This window comes from Candoia aspera, chromosome 8, assembly GCF_035149785.1.
Source record: "Candoia aspera isolate rCanAsp1 chromosome 8, rCanAsp1.hap2, whole genome shotgun sequence".
Taxonomy (NCBI): domain Eukaryota; kingdom Metazoa; phylum Chordata; class Lepidosauria; order Squamata; family Boidae; genus Candoia; species Candoia aspera.
Window position 1 is genome coordinate 43,982,625 of NC_086160.1, and position 22,710 is coordinate 44,005,334.

The 22,710-nt window shown below is 38.0% G+C and overlaps 3 pseudogenes; 1 reads left to right on the top strand and 2 right to left on the bottom strand.

The window, feature by feature from the left end:
* The first annotated feature begins 509 nt into the window (after positions 1 to 509).
* On the top strand, positions 510 to 1,670 carry LOC134501882 (uncharacterized; annotated as a pseudogene).
* Positions 1,671 to 17,956: 16,286 nt separating this feature from the next.
* On the bottom strand, positions 17,957 to 18,632 carry LOC134501881 (uncharacterized; annotated as a pseudogene).
* Positions 18,633 to 18,998: 366 nt separating this feature from the next.
* Positions 18,999 to 19,860, bottom strand: LOC134501879 (craniofacial development protein 2-like; annotated as a pseudogene).
* Positions 19,861 to 22,710: the final 2,850 nt, after the last annotated feature.

A 22,710-nucleotide genomic window follows, 5' to 3' on the forward strand; every position in this document is an offset into this window, starting at 1 on the left:
ACCAAAATCAGATTGACTACATCCTTTGCAGCCACAGGTGGTGGACATCTATACAGTCGGTAAAAACAAGACCTGGAGCTGAATGTAGTTCAGATCACAAACTTCTTTTTGCACAATTTAGGATCAGACTAAAGAGATTAGGGAAAACCCACAGATCAGCTAGATATGAGCTCACTAATATTCCTAAGGAATATGCAGTGGAGGTGAAGAATAGATTTAAGGGACTGGACTTAGTAGATAGGATCCCAGAAGAACTATGGACAGAGGTTCGCAACATTGTTCAAGAGGCGGCAACCAAATACATCCCAAAGAAAGAGAAAACCAAGAAGGCAAAATGGCTGTCTGCTGAGACACTAGAAGTAGCCCAAGAAAAAAGGAAAGCAACAGGCAATAGTGATAGGGGGAGATATGCCCAATTAAATGCAAACTTCCAGAGCTTAGCCAGAAGAGATAAGGAATTATTTTCAAACAAGCAATGTGCAGAAGTGGAAAAAGACAATAGAATAGGAAGGACAAGAGACCCCTTCCAGAAAATTAGAAACTTTAGAGGTGAATTCCAGGCAAAAATGGGTATGATCAAAAACAAAGATGGCAAGGACCTAACAGAAGAAGAAGAGATCAAGAAAAGGTGGCAAGAATATAGGGAAGACCTGTATAGGAAGGATAACAATATCGGGGATAGCTTTGACAGTGTGGTCAGTGAGCTAGAGCCAGACAGCCTGAAGAGTGAGGTTGAATGGGCCTTAAGAAGCATTGCTAATAACAAGGCAGCAGGAGATGACGGCATACCAGCTGAACTGTTCAAAATCTCGCAAGATGATGCTGTCAAGGTAATGCATGCTATATGCCAGTGTCATGCACTGCCTACCGCCGAGTAATACACAGACACTGGTTCAGTTGAAGCAGGCTCTGGTTTATTCATAGCGTAGTGCCAGTTGTAGAAAAAAGCTGAGAGTGACAGGAGCGCGCCAGTGCGGGGTTTAAATACCCCGCGCCGGTCAGCGCCCCCTCACTCGAGGTTATGTCACCCCCCCTTTGTCCAACATGCTGTCTTGCCGGTAGGTGAGGGGTTGCGAGGCCCCGCTGGCGCTCCGGGATCGCCCATCATCGGTTTCCTTATTCATCCGGTGATTGCTGTCAGCTGGGCAATCTCCGTTGCGCTAGCGCTAACAGCTTGGGTGTGCCTTGCGATCCGCTTAGCCATTGTATCTTCTTCTTTCTTCTTTGTGAGTTGATGGCTGCTTATCTTGAGCCCCTTCCCCTGTTTCCTCGTTATTGTCATGTGTGCCATTGCGCTGATGTCTTCAGCTCAACGGCACTCATGACAGCCAGCAAATTTGGAAAACACAAGAATGGCCATCAGATTGGAAAAAAATCAACTTCTATCCCCATACCAAAAAAGGGAAACCCTAAAGAATGTTCAAACTATCGAACAGTGGCACTCATTTCACATGCCAGTAAGGTAATGCTGAAGATCCTGCAAGGTAGACTTCAGCAATTCATGGAGCGAGAATTGCCAGATGTACAAGCTGGGTTTAGAAAAGGCACAGGAACTAGGGACCAAATTGCCAATATCCGCTGGATAATGGAAAAAGCCAGGGAGTTTCAGAAAAAACATCTATTTCTGTTTTATTGACTATTCTAAAGCCTTTGACTGTGTGGACCATAACAAATTGTGGCAAGTTCTTAGCGGTATGGGGATACCAAGTCATCTTTTCTGCCTCCTGAAGAATCTGTGTAACGACCAAGTAGCAACAGTAAGAACAGACCATGGAACAACGGACTGGTTTAAGATTGGGAAAGGAGTACGGCAGGGCTTTATACTCTCACCGTACCTATTCAACTTGTATGCAGAACACATCATGAGATGTGCTGGGCTTGAGGAATCCAAGGCTGGAGTTAAAATCGCTGGAAGAAACATTAAAAATCTCAGATATGCAGATGATACCACTTTGATGGCTGAAAGCGAAGAGGAACTGAGGAGCCTTATGATCAAGGTGAAAGAAGAAAGTGCAAAAGCTGGCTTGCAGCTAAATCTAAAAAAAAAACAAGACTATGGCAACCAGCTTGATTGATAACTGGCAAATAGAGGGAGAAAATGTAGAAGCAGTGAAAGACTTTGTATTTCTAGGTGCAAAGATTTCTGCAGATGCTGACTGCAGTCAGGAAATCAGAAGACACTTAATCCTTGGGAGAAGAGCAATGACAAATCTCGATAAAATAGTTAAGAGCAGAGACATCACACTGACAACAAAGGTCTGCATAGTTAAAGCAATGGTGTTCCCCGTAGTAACGTATGGCTGCGAGAGCTGGACCATAAGGAAGGCTGAGCGAAGGAAGATAGATGCTTTGGAACTGTGGTGTTGGAGGAAAATTCTGAGAGTGCCTTGGACTGCAAGAAGATCAAACCAGTCCATCCTCCAGGAAATAAAGCCAGACTGCTCACTTGAGGGAATAATACTAAAGGCAAAACTGAAATACTTTGGCCACATAATGAGAAGACAGGACACCCTGGAGAAGATGCTGATGCTAGGGAGAGTGGAAGGCAAAAGGAAGAGGGGCTGACCAAGGGCAAGATGGATAGATGATATTCTAGAGGTGACGGACTTGTCCCTTGGGAAGCTGGGGGTGTTGACCGACAGGAAGCTCTGGCGTTGGCTTGTCCATGAAGTCACGAAGAGTCAGAAGTGACTGAACAAATAAACAACAAACACTTAGTTGTCAAGCTAACATCCTTGTTTTTCCAAATTTGATTCATACTCATCATTGCTGTGTGACCCAGCATGATATGGTGTTTAATTTCTTGACTGCATTCACCATTCTGATTGACCAGTGATCCTAAAAAGGTGAATTCTTCCATATATTCCACATTCTCTCCATCAATTACTACTTTGATGTTTCCATTCCTTGCAGTTTTCATGGGTTTGGCCTTTTTGATATTCAGAAAGAGGCCAAAGTTTTCACTTTCTTCTTTGAGTCTCATGATTAGGTGCTTTAGGACTTCCTGGTTTTCTGAGAGGAGGGTTGTATCATCCACATATTGAAGGTTATCAATGATTCTTCCACCAATTTTTACCCCAATTTTTTTATTTGTCTAGCTCCAGTTTCCTGATGATCACTTTGGCATACAAGTTGAATAAGAAAGGTGACAGAATGCAACCCTGTTGCACACCTTTCTCAATCTTGAACCAATCAGTGTCTCCATATTGAGTTTTTACAGTGGCTTCCTGATTTACATACAGTGCTTTTACCAACTTCACCAAATGTAGTGGCACCCCAAGATCTGCTAGGGCTCTCCATAGTTTTTCATGGTCAGTCAAAAGCTTTCCAGTAGTTGATGAAGCACATATAAATGTTCTTTTGAAATTCATGACATTTTTCCATTATCCATTGTATATTTTCAGTGTGATCATGGGTGCCACAACCCCATCTGAAACCAGCTTCGACACCTGGCAGTTCCCTTTCAATGACCAAAGCCAGGCGTTGTTGTATGATTTTCAGTATAATTTTGCTAGCATGAGATATGAGACAGAGCAACAGTGTGGTATTTGAAACACTCCTTTGAATCCCCCTTTTTTTGGCAATGGAATAAACAGTGATTGTTTCCAATTATGGGACCATGTGTTGGTTTCCCAAATTTTCTGGCACAGAGCTCTGATAATTGCAGTTGGTACTGGTCTTAGCAATTCTGCAAGGATGTTGTCAACTCCTGGGGCCTTGTTGCTTGGCAGTTGGTTCATTGCCCACTTGACTTCATCATCAAGAATGGCTGGTTCTAATTCTGTTTCTTTATCCTCCTCTCTTTGATGTTGCTCCTCTATACTAGTAGCATACAGCTCTTCCGCATATTCTTGCCATCTATTCTTGACATCTGGTTGGTCAGAGAATTCTTTCCCCTGCTTATCCTTGATGATACCTTTGCAAGCCTTGAATGGTGCCCAAATCTTTTTGATTAGTGCAAAAGCATTCCTAGTGTGTACTTTTGTATAATCTTCCTCTGATTGTTTGCAACAGTTATCCCAGTAAACTTCACTATCTTTCCTTGCTGTCCTTTGGAAGTCAGCATTCAATCTTCTTACTTCTTCATGATTGCCCACTGCTTTAGCTGCCTTTCTCCTTTCAGCTATTCAGATCGTATTCTCTGAGAGCCATCTACACCTTTTCTCTACCTTCTTGCATGGTATGTAATCAACTGCAGTGCCAATGATAATCGATTTAACTTCTTGCTGTAGTTCATCAGGCATTTTCTCAGCAGTGTCTAGAACTTCAAACCTATTTTTAACTTCAATTGCATATGTGGAAGGAGTTTTGGTGATGTCAAATTTTTTTGGTGATGTTGTCCTCTTGATGGTACAGAGTTTGACTTTGATCTTGGCCATCAGCAGTTCATGGTCTGAGCCACAGTCTGCACCTGATTGTGTTGACTGCAAGAACTGAGCATAGTTCTTGAAATATGTTCCCTGAAACATAGCTTTGAATTAATATTTCAGAAACAGTTTCAGTCACATTAACATTGTCAGTCAGACATCATAACTTATGATGCATACATTTCTAATATTGAGCTTCACCTTGCTAAATGGCATACTTTCTTTGGATGAGCAAAACACTTGTGATACATAGTACTAAAAATGCATACGCTTTTTGAAATTGCAATAGCACAATTACTTAAAAGAAAAAAAAACAATTAAGTAACAGCTGAACTAGAAAAACAAAAGAGTTATCTTTGCTGTAACTTTTGGTGTTTGTTTTTAGGGGTGTGTATTTGCACCCACATATAGTACCTCATCTTGTATTTCTCAGCTGATATTTTCAGGCAGTACTCAGTTCTGTTCCAGGGCTTATAAAGTAAACTAGTAACTGACAGTGAGGTCATCTCTCTCTCTCTTTCTTAGTATCCATATCTGCCTTGCCTTGCCTTGCCTTGCCTTGCCTTGCCTTGCCTTGCCTTGCCTTGCCTTGCCTTGCCTTGCCTTGCCTTGCCTTGCCTTGCCTTGCCTTCTTTATGACTATTCCATTTTATTCTTATTCCCACTGATTTTTCTGTTTTACCCTACAGTCAATATTGTCACTGAACATGCTTATCACACATTGGCTTCTTTCTGGAATTATCCTTAAAAACTCCAGGTTTCCTGTGAGTTGTTTAATAACTTTTCTTTTTTTACTGTATCAATTGCCATTTCGACAGTCTGAAGTCAGGCACTAATGAAATTAAAACAAATTAACAAACAAGTATTAGATGAATGCTTAGAATAGAATTGCTAAATCAGACTGCTATAGGTTAAGAGTCATTTGTTATCTTATTCATTCACCTATTGCTCTTGTAATGGAATAGGTGGATTTAACATGAGAAAGCAGGATAAGAGGGAAATTTCCTTCCCAGTACCATGCATGATCTGATTCTCCTGTCCTTCATTAGCTATTTTTAACTATAAAACCAATATGAATGAAACCTAACTGAAGAAGTTGATGTTCTGACTTGGAGAAAGAGAAGGTCTAGACAAGATTGAAGATTGATTCTGGATATTCATTTTGTCTAACTGATGTGAAAGTGCTGTTGGGCTCAAAGCACCTTTTCTGGTATATCACAAACAAACCAATTTAAGCAATATATGCTAATGCAACAACTATTCATGCTCTGAAACCATGTTTTGATTATTTTAATATATTAGGGATGCCTTTAGAAACAGTCTGAATGGAGAATGACCATTCATATGTCCAGGATTGGCTTCTAGACATTTTCTAGTCCAGATCTAAAAGCTGGACATAATGTCTAAAACCATAAACAATTCTGCTATGTAACCTGAAAAAATAATTTCTCCCACACTTATTGACACTTTACATCTTCCCTGATTCTGGAGTCACACACATAAATTCAGCCAAGTGAAATCAATGCAAGGGAAGCACACTTCAGTATAACCTACGAATGACACAATTGTAATGTGGCACAGCACAGAGCATTTTTACAACATTTTTTTAACTTCTGTAAATTTTAGGAACTGTTTATATTCATAAACCTTTTGCATTGCTGCTTGTGGTGATTTTGGTTTTATTATGCTATACAACTGTTTCTTTTATATTGCTCAGTTTTATTGCTATTGCTTTATTAGCTTCTTTTTTAAGTACAGTGCTTACAGAAACTGTAGGCACTGTACTTAAATTTGTTTTCATCTATTCTAAATGTTCTTTGGTCAAAAAAAATTGTTAACTGAAAGTATTATTTGTGGCTATACTTTAATGGTGGCAAAATACATAGAATCAATATGTGGCCATATGTGGGGCTGGTGGCCATTTTTAGCAATGTAAATTAAATAATGATCTATTTATTTATTAATGTTTAAATAACAAAACAACTAAATGTGCCTAGTGATAGACCATCACTGGTTATGATACACAGAAAAGAAACATAATATTCTTTTCTGTGTATCACATCCCAGTTCCACTTGTAGTTTCACAACTTGCCACCACTAATTATTGCCTCATGATTTACCTTCATTGGTCTAAGCTAAATTAATTTGAAATCTCATCCCATTCTTAATCAACATGTGCCTACAGCAGTATAGGGTGATATTGGTGTATCAGTAGCACAGGAAGATACTAAACTAACTGAATTTATCTAGATCAGGGCTTAGTTGTAAAACTTTCCTGGTCTGTAGAAACACCATAGATGTCCATAAGACTATATGTAATTGCTTGGTTATACATAGCCAACTGTGATAGGATATCTATATACAGAACAGCTTTTTCCAATCTGCCTTACTGAGTTAGAGTGATTGGGATTGTAGTTCAACACAACTGGAGAACATGATGAAGCAGGCTGATAAAAGCACATATTCAAGTAAATAAGTAAAAAAAAAAGACAGAAAAAATATCCTATCTCATGCTGTCTATTTCTTTTTTATGAAAACTGTTTTAAGAGGTATGTGCATATGTTGGGGCTTTTAGGCTTTCTTGGCATATTTTATTTGTTTATATTGTTAGATACCTAGAGCCTGCAGGAAGGGGTGGCATACAAGCAGCATTAATAATTGAACAAGCAATGAACGTGGAATGCAAAGGAATAGGAAGACTGAGCAACTGATATTTGTTCTTCTCTTCCTTTCCAATATTAACATATCCAAGGTAAAGGTAAAGGTTTCCCTTGACATTAAGTCCAGTCATATCCGACTCTAGGGGGCAGTGCTCATCTCCGTTTCAAAGCTAAAGAGCCGGCGTTTGTCCGTAGACACTTCCGTGGTCATGTGGCCAGCATGACTACACGGAACACTGTTACCTGCCCGCCAAAGCAGTACCTATTAATCTACTCACATTTGCATGTTTTCGAACTGCTAGGTTGGCAGGAGCTGGGACTAGCAATGGGAGCTCACCCCATCACACAGATTTGAACTGGGGACCTTCTGATCGGCAAGCTCAGCAGCTCAGCAGTTTAACCTGCAGCGCCACTGCGTCCCTCAACATATCCAAAGTTACTTCAAATATATTGTGTTGGATCCTGATTTAGTAAATGTAGCATATTTCTTCTAAAAATGATTATGTCCCTTATCTAAGTTGAGCGTAGGATAAGAGAAGGTTCTAGAGAACAGCCTTCCACTCTCTTCAGAATTTCATTTATTACTATAATGGCAGCAAAATGTTAACATTCCAAGAACAATAATGTGAAAAGTCTTTCTTCATTCATATTGTGCCATCTTCCTACAGTGTTTCTTCATATTTGCCAGGAACAAAAAGAATGTGCTTATTTATTTCTTGTGGACTTCCTGGTTCAGGAACAACCCTTCTAAACCACAGGTTGTTGTTGTTGTTGTTGTTTTAAATTTAAAGTTAGCTTAATTTATTTTCCATTAACTACTAAATGAAATAAATGGATACTGTAGCCTGAAACATGAATAATATTATTAGAATTTATCATAAATAGCCGATTTGACTAGCAATAATAAAAAAAAATCAACAGCAGAAATTCTATATTATGTCAAGGGAAATAGCAAATAGCAAATAGTCTAAAGAAACAAAAAATCTGATAAAGTAATTGTATCTTTAGTTTGGAATGGCAACAGTATTTTCAGTATATTGTATGAATGGTAAGTATATTAAATTAATGTTATCAATGAGAAAATGTGAGAAAACGTTTCAAGCCACATTAAAAGTTATAAAGTTATTCTACATGGCCACATGCTGGTTTGAGATGAATCCATGAAACCATGTATAGCCTGGAATTTTTATTTAGATGAACTAGCCTCAGGACCTCTCTCTTTTGGTTGGTCTCTGAACTTCCTAGTGACAGCCAGGGAGTAGCTGGCTGTTGCTGTGGACCTTTCAATGGATTTTGATGCATTAATCATGCTGTCTTTCTGGGTCACTTCTTTGAATTGGATAATCATACACAGTTATATTAACTTATTCTTATATTCTTTAACGGAAAAAATGTTCTCAAAATGTGGCACTGATTACAGATTGTAATCTATGGTTACGTATTTCCCATTTAACATCCACATGAAATCAGTGTGCAAGCATCTTTAAGTGGTTTTGGCTAGATATTGCTATTTTGATACCAAGCTCTACCTTATTTTGTCTGATTGTCCTAGGGAGGCTATGTATTAAATAAGTGCTTGGAAGTAACTTGAGATGGATGACATGAATAAGATGTGTACAGGCAAACTAAATAAATATTGTAGATAGAGATTTGTATTTGGTCTTAGATTTTGTTGCACACTCCCTGAAAGACCTTCACTTATCACCAGTATGGGTCACCCACTCACTTGAAAGCATGAATAGATGGCATAATCATCCATCCCCTCCCAACCCATCATAATTGCACACTCTGTCCCTGTTTTGAAGCTCTTTTTTTCCCCATTCTAAGCTGCATTAAGACCTCCTGAGCAGATGATCTGCACATTTCCTTCTTATCTAGTGACAGCCCAATTCCAATTGGCTAAAAGTGTGGCACTTCCTCCTCTTTGGATCATCAGCTGCCTTTTCTCAAATATTTTTTTTTTAAAATCTTATGTTTGATCATTAATGAAAGAATAATCTGTCTCCTTTGCTTTGATTATTGTGGCATCAGAGCAATGATAGTACAATAAAGATAAAAATAAAGGGTCTGTATTAGTGTCAAAGAAGAATATGGGGAAGGAGGTGCATGTATATAAACATCTGGGAAAGCAAAGGAAAAGAACAGAGACTACTGAAGAGGAAAAAAATCCCCCCCAAAAGCAGACACCAGGAGGCCGATTCACACACGGAGGCCAGCCAGTGAGGCTTGCCTTCCCTGCAATAGATGGAAAGGCAAGAAGTGAAAAATGGTCAGTCAGGGCCTGTGGTGACCATAATCAGGACTGAACATCAACCCAATCCCATTGCCAACTCACTGCAATCCAGGCTGGAATTTTTAAAGTCATCTCCAGAAACAGCTGGGAACAGCATGGGAGAGAAGCAGTTTAGGCTGCAATGTAGAATTGCTTGAAATGTTCAGGGAATCTGCTTGGGCTCTGAATTAATTGCAGAACTGCAGAAATTTAAATGGCTGTGAGGATTAGGAATCAAGTGGCACCGATAAAATGTTTCTCCAATAAAATTAAGTACAAACAAACTTTCACTATCAAGAACATGAAGCATATGTATGCTGATCAGTGAAGTAAGTGGTAAGATGTATGGTTTCAAATACCCTTGGTTACAAACTATTTAGAAATTTGTTGGCAACAAAGCAATTTGTTATCTTAAAAAAAAGGATCAATGCAAAAATATCTGTTTCAAACTACACCCCTATCAAAGTTGAAGAAGTATAAAGACAGACACACATTAATTTAGAAGAATATGCTTAAATCCCTTTCCATCCTTCCAGACTTACAGAGTTACACAAATATTCTTGTACTGATTAATTTAATTTTTTGTTGCTTAAGGGAAACACTTCAGGAAAACCCTCAACAGCCAACATAGCATGTATATAGTGCAGTGTACATTCTTTCAGCCAGATTCCTGAATTAATGATGACTTTTTCCTATTTAACACTGTCACCTTGGTGATGATTTTCTGAATTAAAAATACAGTATAAATGAATAAATAATAAAATGCTTCCCTTTCTGCCATGTATCATCAAGCTCAAAAATATCTCCAAAAGCAGACTTGATTTACTCCAAATCTGTAGATTTACAGACATGAAAAAGCATTCTTAAGGTAGATACCAGCTATTTTCAAGGAGCTAGAACAAAGAATTGGAATACCCAAATTAAGAAATTATTGTTTATAATATTTATTTTGGCTTTACTGTTGAGAAATAAAAGTGTTAACTAGTTAAACTCAAAGTAAATCAACACATTTGGATCATTCTAGTTTTACTTGAAATCTTAGTACTTAACACTCTAAAACTTAAGCTTCTTTCTTACCAACTTAACAGTCTTCCTACAGTGCATCAAGAACAAAACAGTGACTGCAAATAAGTGCTGATCCTTACTCCTTTGTAACTGATCTGTCAGTATTTGATAACATCACATGATTAACATAAGGCATACTTCTGAAGTAACCACTCTGAGATCTTATCTGTCTCAGATAATTACTCTAAAACAAGATGTGGGCAGTCAGCAAGATGAGCAGCAGTATCCTACTATGAACTACAAATTTGACTGCAACATTTATGAACTTGTTCGCTACCTTCTTTGCTACGTGTGCTTAGAATACTCCATAAAATATCCCTATTGGATGGTAGCTTTCAGTTCAGTGTTAGAAATTGTCTGCTAGAATGTCAAAATGACTGATTCAAATCTGCCTGATTCTAGGCAGATATGAGTAAAATAAACCAAATTATAACAGCAGTACTGTGAATTTAATTGTGGTGGAATAAGTGCCTTGTGTGTAGGGAGATTAAAGTAGTTGTTGTCAACTAGTATGATGTCCTTAGATGCTAAAAAACAGGAGTTTTGTTACCTATTGAATTAAACAGTAATAAAAAAAATATGGCTTTAAGATAATAAATTCTAGACATTAGCTAATTGGTTTCAATCCAATCAGAAGTAAAAGCTTGATTCAGATTGTTGATTTGATCCAATTCCATATTCAATTAATTTGGAAAATAAGATCATTTTAGTCCTTGATCTGAAGCACTGAAATGGTTCGATTTCATTTGACTTTATGATTTATTTAAAAAGTGATTTTGATTTATAAATGTAATTGAACTGACTTTGAATCAAATCTACAACTCAAAGAATTAAGCATCCCTGAATAGTAAGATTTATAGCTTGACCAGACTATTCAACAGTTCTAGCCATCCTCAAATTACTGATACGGGTTAATTAAATGTAAGAATTTAAGTGGCACAGAAGATAGTAATAATTATAACTGTATTTGGCATGATTTGATTTATCTGTGCCCACAATTACTCAACAATTCACAATATATTTAACTAGATTTAACTAAAGTTGCTTTGTCTTTGCACTGAAACTAGAAATATGATTTCTTTGATTATTTTTTTTTTTTGGTAACATCTAGATCTATCAGTCTATGATGACAATGCAAGAGTTGCCCTAACGAGATTTTAATTGGTCTCCTAGAATCCCAACATCCCGTGTTGATGTTATTCAGGGAGATATAGAGAGCAACCTGCTGTGTTTGAAGTATGTGTTTTTGCTTGCAGGAAAGTTCCTCAGTTGAACCCACAGTGGAATTAGTATGTGGGTTACCTCCTTTTGCCTTATGAGAGGGTTGGGGTTTATTAGTACCATTGTTATGATGTTGCTTGCTTTTATCAGTTTGTTTTCCTTTAACAACTTGCCCTTTAGCCAAGCATTTATCAGGAATGTCTTGCTTTATCATAGCTTCTGTCTTTGATTTAATGATGACAGTAAGTCTGGTGTCATGTTTAAAAATGAAAGTCTCAGAGTCTTTTTTCAACAGGTCTAGGTTATATTTTATATCAGACAACTGCTCAAACAATGCGATAATGGTTTGGGCTGTAAGAAGGCATTGCTTTAACATGTATTCTGTTGTGTTTTTCCAGGGGAGTCTCTCCAGATTGTTGTTTTTTGTATCCTGTTTTTAAACTTATTTTTATTTCCCTTGAGATTATTGGGTGAGCTAGCCAATTGTGTCCACCACAGCTGCAAGCAAGATGGCTAATCCCATTGTCTCCTGGTGCTCAAAGCCACAGAAATCTGCTGTCCTGAAGTCTCCTCACAAGAGGCAGCCATCCATGGGCAATCTCCCATCCTCCCCTTATCCATAGAGGTTCCAAGGAACTGATCTACTCACCAGTTCCTTGGTCTTTTTTGCACGGTCATTGACTGCTTTTTCAGAGCCATCTTCAGTATGCCATACTTCCCTGGAAGTCCCAAAACTGAATGTCTTTTGACAAGCTGCAAATTCAGTAATAAATTGTGTATTCAGGGTTTTTTGTTTTTTTTTTGTCTGACAGGTTGTTCATCTTTACCAGCAATATGGCAATAAGAATATGGTCCTTTACCTTGTTTGAATTTGATTGGGACAGAGAGAGTAACATTTACAAATTCACGTATATAAGGCTCATAATGCAGTTCAGTACTCCCGGGACATGATCTAGAGTGATAGGGTTGTTCAGATTTTCTCTCCCAAGGAAAAGCTCCAACTCCGAATTAAAAAGTCTGATTTTGGATTATTCATTCCACCTCTATATCAACATTCATGACTGTTTCTTTTCAACATTAAGAATTTTGGATAAGAAAAAACAAAATGGGAATGCAATAATGGTTGGACATGGAAAATGGGACAGCCTCTATCCTTTCTCCATGTTTTCAAATATATACTAGTTTACAGTGAAGAAGATGAAGAAAAGTAAATGTTTCCTCAACTCCATGCCATTCATTCATTTTTGGCCAATAGGCCACTGAGTCTAAAATTTAGTGGCTCCTTTCATATGGAATCTGTCCTCATATCTTTTAAGAATTTTATTATTTTGGATATTATTTGTCATGTGACAAATATTTCCTCTTTTATATTCATCAACTCTTTTTTGGATCATAAAACTATGTTTGCTTTGATGTTATAATTAATATTATAAAAAAATCACAAGTGATGAATATAAATTAAATAAATTAATAATAATAATAAAAAAACAACTTTTACAATGCCTTTTTTATTCTCTATACAAGTCTTTGTTTCTTGGTTAGAAGATTGCATTAACTCAAAGTGTAACCTATAATGACAGAAATAATGGTTAGAAACTCTGAAAATATATAAGCAGCTCCGAAGATGTGATACCCTGTAAATTCTTTTTCTTTTTCTTTGTACTATAAATGTGGCCATATAATAGAAATTCGTAATGGCTTTGAAGACCATCAGGAATCAGTTTAGAGACAACTATCAAATAATTTCTCCTCATTCACTCGTGGTCTTTTTGGGTGAAATCCATTTGCCAGTCATCTACCTGTGAAGATCTGGTCATTGTAATTCTTGAATTAAAATTCCATATGCCCTTCTGTTTATGAGCATTCATGTCCTGAACCCATTACCAAAATCCATTCAACTATAACAAAGCTCCATCTCAACTTCAGATTTAATGAAGAAGCCAAGCAAAGTCAAAATGATGGAGATTGATTAAGGCTTTTCCTGTGAGCTTCATTCTTGGAGGCTCTGTAGATTCTTCTGATTCAACTGCCAGAATCTAGCAATAAAGTAATGTGATGCTGGTATCCTTCACAGTATGAACTGTACTGTTTATATTAATACTTTCACATCAGATGAATTGTTACAATAGTACAATTCCAGAACCAGTCATCTAATATAAAAGACACAATCCCTGCAGGTATATATGTAAACAACAACACCAAAAAAAAAAAGTCTCCAAAGTTAAGAAACCTAGATTCTACACAAGAACAATGACCATTCAAGGTTCTATACAATATACTAATACAGTTCTTATGCTTAAATATTTTTGCATGCCTAATTGCACATATAGATGATAAATTTAATAAAACTATAGCAAATACAGTAGGTTAAAAAATAAATTGAGAACTGATGATATGAAAGACACTTGGCACTAGGTTGAATTATGAACAGTTTTAGGTATGGGCAGCAGTGCAGAGAGGAGCACTTATCTGTAGCCATAACTACTCTCCTCCAATCATGGCAGCATCCTGAATCTCTTGAAAAGTCTACACTAATGGTTGGGACATCCTGCTGATTGGAGGGATAATGGTGGGAAGAAGCATGTTCCATGAAAATAATTTAGCATTCTGTTAGCGGTTTGGAAGAAGAGTCAAGAATATGCAGCTAAATTTATTACTTCCTAAAGTTCAGTGGAACTTGCTCATGGATACTGTAACCAATGTTCTGTTTTGGAAGGGAGGGAGGGAGGGAGGGAGAGAATGTGTGAATAACCTTGGAGATGAGGGAAAGAGATGCTGCCTAGGAGAACAATTTGATAAAAGAGGGATGGTGGGAGATTTGTACTTTCAGACTTCCAAGGTTCTGTTAATGTAGCCTAACAATAAAGTAGAGGTAGCTTACCTGGTCATGTTTCCTGTCTAGTTTACCTGGGAGGGCTGACAAAATCTGACTCTAATTGTTTATAAAAAAAAATACTGAGAATATATAATCCTAATAATACTAGAATTATCCATAATGCAATTCATTCATCTATTTAGGCTAAATCAAAACCTAGAGATAAGATACATATAATTTTGCAAATGTGATTAAATAAACAAATAAATTTCATTAGTTGGAAGAAGGATTTGTAGAGGTTCTACAGGCTGCTAATTTCACAGCTAATAGGATAACACTTGAAATCTTTTAATTAGGTATCTGTGATCCCTATTAACAATGTAATATGTGCTGGTGCCAACTTAGGTTCTAATCATGATGCTTCCATGGCAGTTATTCATTAGAAGTAGGGACATTGTGAAATACCAGTGCCTGATTAGACTCAGGTATGAACTGTTTGGGTTTTTCTGTTTATATTTCTTAATATGATCAGAGAGAAAAAGCTCCATTCTTTTATGTGCTTGATGTCATGAGTACTGATAGCGAGCTGGAAGGGGCCTCTATCCAGGGGGGAAAACGTATGCATAGTACTGAGGAATTAAGCAGCCATTCAAAGAGACACAGATCAGACCCACCTTAACTTTTGGGGTTTATCTGTCTGGGTTTTTCCCACGCTTCTTCAGTTTGTTAGGATTCTGTTTTATGTAGCAGTAATAAACACTAGAGACCTACTCCTCATCTCAGTGTGATTTCTGACTGTTAGGGCACTTGTCTTATTCACCCCAAAACCATCATTGTCCAAACATCAATCCAATCACTCCTTCTCTTATTCTACTTTTCAGTATTTGTAATACTAACTGTGACTGAGGAAGAAAAAACAACCCTCATGTCTCCTGTTCTTTGTAAATAGTTTTTTTTCTTTTATGGTTTATTCTGCAAAGTTCATCACTGAGAGATCCACGGAAAGAACCATTATACCTCTGAAAGCCAGGAAGGGGAGTAAAAGTGAAAAAACTTTTAGAGATTCCTCCCCCACAAACAAACATACAGAGAAATTGGAGCTAATCTAAGGATATTTCCATTCCTATTTTTTTTTAAGTAAACTCTCATATTCTGCACATTTATCCAATTTACCCAGTCCTGGAATATTTCATTTTAACAAACAGTTATTATTCATTTTATAGTACTCCAAGTAATAGTTCCAACATTTTAAGATGCAGCATATGCATTGCACTTTGCCTCTACAGTAGCCTTATTCCATCTGGAATTTTTAAAGATAACAGGACTAAGAATCCCATGCCAAGGAACATGTTTCTTTCCAGTTTGGAGCAGGTCCTGACACCACTGGAGAGCACTAGATTAGAGGAAGCCAATCTATAATGCTGTAATATCAATGTGATAAGAAATCTGACTCAAAGGATTAATTTATGAATCCTGAGCAAAGTCACAGTTGCTGGAAATATTACTGAGTGTTTGAATACCCTTCAGATTTTTTTAAAATAAATGTCATGCTCACTTATGAATTGAGTGATTGTGTTTTTATTAGGAGTATGCAGTGACCATATGCTTTGGTTTGTAGCCTAATTTGATAATTCAGAAAATTTCCAGAACCCTATTTATATTAAATGGGATGGTATAAAAATCAGAAGTTTTGTGGTTTCCATTAACTATTAGGATGAAGAAAACATAGGAAAAAGGTGTTTTGCACAGCATGTTAGCAGAAGTGAAATACCTTCTTCAAAATGTTCAATCGTATGAAGACTTTTGTGGTTGTTCTGAAGTCTGTCCCAAGCTGACTCTCTGTGTTTGTGCGTGTACAGCTAGTGGACTTTGTTGAAAGAACCATTGTACGTCAGAAAGCCAGGAAGAGGAGTGAAAATGAAAAAGGTTCTAGAGATTCCTCCCCCACAAACAAACATGCAGAGAAATTGGAGTCAATCTAAAGATATTTTCATTCCTATTTTTTAAAATAAACTCTCATATTCTGCACATTTTTTTCAATTTACCCAGTCCTGGAACATTTCATTTTAACAAACAGTTAAACTATCATCTGTGCAAGTCAAGGCACCTCTGTGCTCCAACAGACATGCTGACCACCGAGTGCCAACCAGCAGCTTGTAAAGTACCTTTTTTCCCATCCCCCAACACAGCCTGAAAGAGTGCACAAAGCCAATGTTTCATCACCAGTTCAGAACAGAATCTGAAGCAACAGAGGCCAAATAACTTCAAGGGGGCTAAACAGAGCCTAAAGATTTTGTTATAGTTCAGGCCAGGAAGGAGAAATGAACTGTTTATAAAACTATGGGAATTAGATATACGCATAGGCATGGATATTAAAGATGTCTGTTTGGGTTTTTCTATTTATATTTCTTAATATGATCAGAGAGAAAAAATCTTTTATGTGCTTGCCTTATTTACTCCGAAACCATAATTGTCCAAAAATGTCTGTCTGTCTGTCTATGATATATATCTGATATTGTTGCTTATTCATTCAGTCGTTTCTGACTCTTCGTGACTTCATGGACCAGCCCACGCCAGAGCTTCCTGTCAGTTGTCATCACCCCCAGCTCCCCCAGAGACGAGTCTGTCACTTCTAGAATATCATCTATCCATTTTGCCCTTGGTCGGCCCCTCTTCCTTTTGCCTTCCACTCTCCCTAGCATCAGCATCTTCTCCAGGGTGTCCTGTCTTCTCATTATGTGGCCAAAGTATTTCAGTTTTGCCTTTAATATCATTCCCTCAAGCGAGCAATCTGGCTTTATTTCCTGGAGTATGGACTGGTTTGATCTTCTTGCAGTCCAAGGCACTCTCAGAATTTTTCTCCAACACCACACTTCCAAAGTATCGATCTTCATTCCCTCAGCCTTCCTTATGGTCCAGCTCTCACAGCCATATGTTACTACTAGGAATACCATTGCTTTAACTATGCAGACCTTTGTTGTCAGTGTGATGTCTCTGCTCCTAAATATTTTATCGAGATTTGTCATTGTTCTTCTCCCAAGGATTAAGCGTCTTCTGATTTCCTGGCTGCAGTCAGCATCTGCAGTAATCTTTGCACCTAGAAATACAAAGTCTTTCACTGCTTCTACATTTTCTCCCTCTATTTGCCAGTTATCAATCAAGCTGGTTGCCATAGTCTTGTTTTTTTTGAGGTTTAGCTGCAAGCCAGCTTTTGCACTTTCTTCTTTCACCTGTATCGTAAGGCTCCTCAGTTCCTCTTCACTTTCAGCCATCAAAGTGGTATTATCTGCATATCTGAGATTGTTAATGTTTCTTCCAGCGATTTTAACTCCAGCCTTGGATTCCTCAAGCCCAGCATGTTGCATGATGTGTTCTGTGCACAAGTTGAATAGGTAGGGTGAGAGTATACAACCCTGCCATACTCCTTCCCAATATTAAACCATTCCGTTGTTCCGTGGTCTATTCTTACTGTTGCTACTTGGTCGTTATACAGATTCTTCAGGAGGCAGACAAGATGACTTGGTATCCCTATACCACTAAGAACTTGCCACAATTTGTTGTGGTCCACATAGTCAAAGGCTTTAGAATAGTCAATAAAACAGAAATAGATGTTTTTCTGAAACTCCCTGGCTTTTTCCATTATCCAGTGGATATTGGCAATTTGGTCCCTAGTTCTTCTGCCTTTTCAAAACCCAGCTTGTACATCTGGCAATTCTCGCTCCATGAATTGCTGAAGTCTACCTTGCAGGATCTTGAGCATTACCTTACTGGCATGTGAAATGAGTGCCACTGTTTGATAGTTTGAACATTCTTTAGGGTTTCCCTTTTTTGGTATGGGGATATAAGTTGATTTTTTCCAGTCTGATGACCATTCTTGTGTTTTCCAAATTTGCTGGCATATAGCATGCATTACCTTGACAGCATCATGTTGCGAGATTTTGAACAGTTCAGCTGGGATGCCGTCATCTCCTGCTGACTTGTTATTAGCAATGCTTCTTAAGGCCCATTCAACCTCACTCTTCAGGCTGTCTGGCTCTAGCTCACTGACCACACCATCAAAGCTATCCCCGATATTGTTATCCTTCCTATACAGGTCTTCTGTATATTCTTGCCCTTTTCTTAATCTCTTCTTCTTCTGTTAGGTCCTTGCCATCTTTGTTTTTTATCATACCCATTTTTGCCTGGAAATTACCTCCAATGTTTCTAATTTTCTGCAAGGGGTCTCTTGTCCTTCCTATTCTATTGTCTTCTTCCACTTCCACACATTGCTTGTTTAAACATAATTATTTATCTCTTCTGGCTAACCTCTGGAATTTTGCATTTAATTGGGCATATCTCTCCCTATCACTGTTGCCTTTTGCTTTCCTTCTTTCTTGGGCTACTCCTAGTGACTCAGCAGACAGCCATTTTGCCTTCTTGGTTTTTTCTTTCTCTGGGATATATTTTGTTGCCGCCTCCTGTACTATGTTGTGAACTTCTGTCCATAGTTCTTCCGGGACTCTATCTACTAAGTCCAGTCCCTTAAATCTATTCTTCACCTCCACTGCATATTCCTTAGGAATATTAGTGAGCTCATATCTCGCTGATCTGTGGGTCTTCCCTAATCTCTTTAGTCTGATCCTAAATTGTGCAATAAGAAGTTTGTGATCTGAACTACAGTCAGCTCCAGGTCTTTTTTTTACTGACTGTATAGGTGTCCGCCACCTTTGGCTGCAAAGGATGTAGTCAATCTGATTTCGGTGTTTTCCATCTGGTGAAGTCCATGTATAAAGCCATCTCTTAGGTTGTTGGAAGAGAGTGTTTGTTATCCAGAGTGAGTTGTCTTGGCATAATTCTATCAGCCTATGTCCTGCTTTGTTTTGTTCTCCCAGGCCATGCTTACCTGTAATTCCAGGTGTCCTCTGACTGCCCACCTTAGCATTCCAGTCTCCTGTGATGAAAATAACATCTCTTTCAGGCGTGTTGTCCAGTAGGTGCTGCAGATCCTCATACAACTGCTCTACTTCAGCTTCTTCAGCATCTATGGTTGGGGAGCATATTTGGATCTCTGTGATGTTTGATGGCTTGCCCTGAATTCAAACTGAGATCATTCTATTCAAGCACTGCTTTAGCCACTTTACAATTAATTATGAAGGCTACTCCATTTGTTCTGTGTTCCTCTTGTCCACAGTAGTTGATCTGGTGGTCATTTGATATGAAGTGGCCCATTCCAGTCCATTTCAGTTCACTGATGCCCAAAATGTCTATCTTTAATCTTGACATCTCACCAATAACCACATCCAATTTGCCTTGGCTCATAGATCTTACATTCCAGGTTCCAATGGTGTGTTGATCCTTAGAACATTGGATTCGCTGTTCACCACCAGCACCGTCAGCCGCTAGTTGTCCTTTCGGCTTTGAGCTAGCTGCGTCATCACGTCTGGGGCTAGTTGAGCTCATCCTCTGTTCCTCCCCAGTAGCATTTTGACCATCTTCCAACCTGGGGGTCTCATCTTCCAATGGTATACCGACATGTCTCTGGTTGTACTGATCCATTTAGTTTTCACGGCAAGAATACTGGGATGGGTTGGCATTACCTTCCCCAGGGGTCTCATTTAGTCTGACCTCTGTGTCATGTCCTTCCTGTCTTGGGTGGCCCTTCGTGGTTTAGCTTATGGCATCATTGAGATGCTCAAGCTCCAGCACCAGGTCAAGGTAACGATCCTTTGCTGAAGATGTGATATATATCTATATCTATATCTATATCTGAGATATATATCTGGTATATATCTATATATATCTATTTATGTTTTAGATCTATAGATCTATATAGATTTATTTTGCATCATTGCTCCATCCACTGCTGATCTTAGCCATTCATGAGATATTAAATGTAGTCTATAAATATCAAAAGTTCACCCACTTCTGCTTTAAAGAAAGGGTTTGAAGATGGAAATTAACCAAAATTCTTAGGATTTTTCTTTTTGGGGGGGGGAGGTTTGGGTAAGATAGATCTGTAAAACACTTTATCAAGATGATTCGGAATTCACAAGAATTCCTTTCCTATGCTTCTAAATTCTTCAAAAATGTTCCTGATAAGATGAGAGGAAACTAGCAATGGCAGAGAACGGGATACAGGTTATGCTTTGTGTGTGTGTGAGTTTCTGTCCATGTGAGGGAAGGAGAGTGACTGAACATCCATTCCAAAGCAGTGTGATTGGATAATCACTAACTTTGTCAGCAACATTTTCTAAATAAGAAAAAGTGAAATAAAAGTAGCATAAGTAGTACAAGACTAAGAATTAATAGAACATACAATATTAAACAGATTGGCTATTTCTCATTTGCAACTAATCCTTTTGCACTGAAAGACAATGATCTAAACTTAGCTATTTTTGATTTGGCTAAATTTTTCAAAGGTTTTTAGAAGACAAAAATCATGAAGATTATTATATTAGATGGGTGCCAGCCTTTATATAAAAAAATAACATTCATATTTAAGTAATAAGCACAAAGAAATTTTAGCTTCATGAAACATTTGATGGTACTTCTTTTACAGAAAGATATGTAAAATTTTGGCAATGTCTTGTAGAGGAGTGGGGGAAACAATCTCTTTCCAGGAGAAGATGTGGAGTCTGCTCTTCCAGAAGCAATTATATATTTCCAAAGAATTGGAAGAAGTTGAATAGATGTGCATGAAACCCCAATTCAGTCTTGCAGTGAAAAAGAAAAGGGATAAAAATACAGTAGACAAGATACTTAACTCATTAGCCAGCTCTGGACTGCCCACATAAAAGCGATCTCACTTGGCAGAGATACTCTATTAAGAAAGCTGTTTTTGCCTCCAGTAGGCAACTCATTGGTGACATTTATCTTCTGCTTTTTTTTCAAGAACCACCAGATTCCATTTTTCTTTCTTAATTAAGGGGAAAACATGTGAAAGGATTCACTGACCCCACAGAAATAAAATAACTGACAAGTCATTTCTGGCTGTTGATTTTAGCTGTTGTCAAGTACAAAGACTAGAGTCTTATAAGGCTTCCTGCTAGTTATTCTGCAGTACACAAAGAACACTAAGAGAATATAGATCTAAAATGAGACTACACACACACACAGATGCACACAGAGAAACTTGCACATCAGTAATGCCCTAGATAAGCTACACAATACATTTCTATTTGCTATACAAGGTGACAGTGCAAAGTAGAGTTTCAGATGCAGATCCCTGAAAAAAAAAATATTGTACTGACTTTTAAAATTTCCCAGTAAGATCAAGTGAGTATCAAATAACATTTCCAGTTTATCTCTTTATCTTATTAAAAATATTACATTTTTTCCATCCCAAATGCTAATACTACATGAATAGCTTGCCCTAGTTTAAGCATAGGCGTCTGACCATTTGTCAAGGGTAGGAATTCGTCCCCTACCACACCAAGCCCACCACAAAGGCAACCTCTGTCTGGAAGGCGACTTCTTTTTTGCTAGTAGTGTTTTCTGACTTTTACCAGTGCAAGTGGTGCTGTCCAGTTCTCACCCTGCACTTCATATCATTTTGGCATGGTATGGAATGATGAAAAACATTTTATTAAAGCTCAATTTCCATCACAAGACCTGGGCCCCTCTAACACTAGTAAATCCTTTCTATGCATCCTGAAATTTGGAGGTGGAATGCAAAATGCTATCCAGTGATTTTCTTCCTAGAGGAGGTGGGGTTGTGACCAAGCAAGAGAAACTAAAGATGTGGATACCCAGAAAGATCAAGGTAGGACCTCTGCAATTATAGGAGCCAGGATTTGATTATATAATCTCCAGATGGCATGATATCTTAAACAGTTTACTCTTTTGAAGCATTGCACATTTTAACATCCTCCCATCAGTAGTTCTTGAGGATACATGCCAGAATACTTTACTCAGTGACAGACTCTACCCATGTGAGAAAGGTGTAGTTGAAACAGTCCTCAATGTTTTGTCTACATTGTCTCTTCCATAGGGACACCTGCAGCACCATGATTGATTATGTGCCATCAGGTCATTGTCAACACTTGGTGACCACATAGATTTTTTCCATGGTGGTCTGTCCCTAACCTGACCTTTCAGGTCTTCCAATGGTGCACCCATCCACTTTCCTAACAGTCAGCAATCATGCTGAGACGAGGAGTAGGTCTCTAGTGTTTATTACTGCTACAATAAACAGAATCCTAACAAACTGACGAAGCATGGGAAAAACCCAGACAGATAAACCCCAAAAGCTAAGGTGGGTCTGATCTGTGTCTCTTTGAATGGCTGCTTAATTCCTCAGTACTACGCATGCATTTTCTGTTGCAGTTGCTG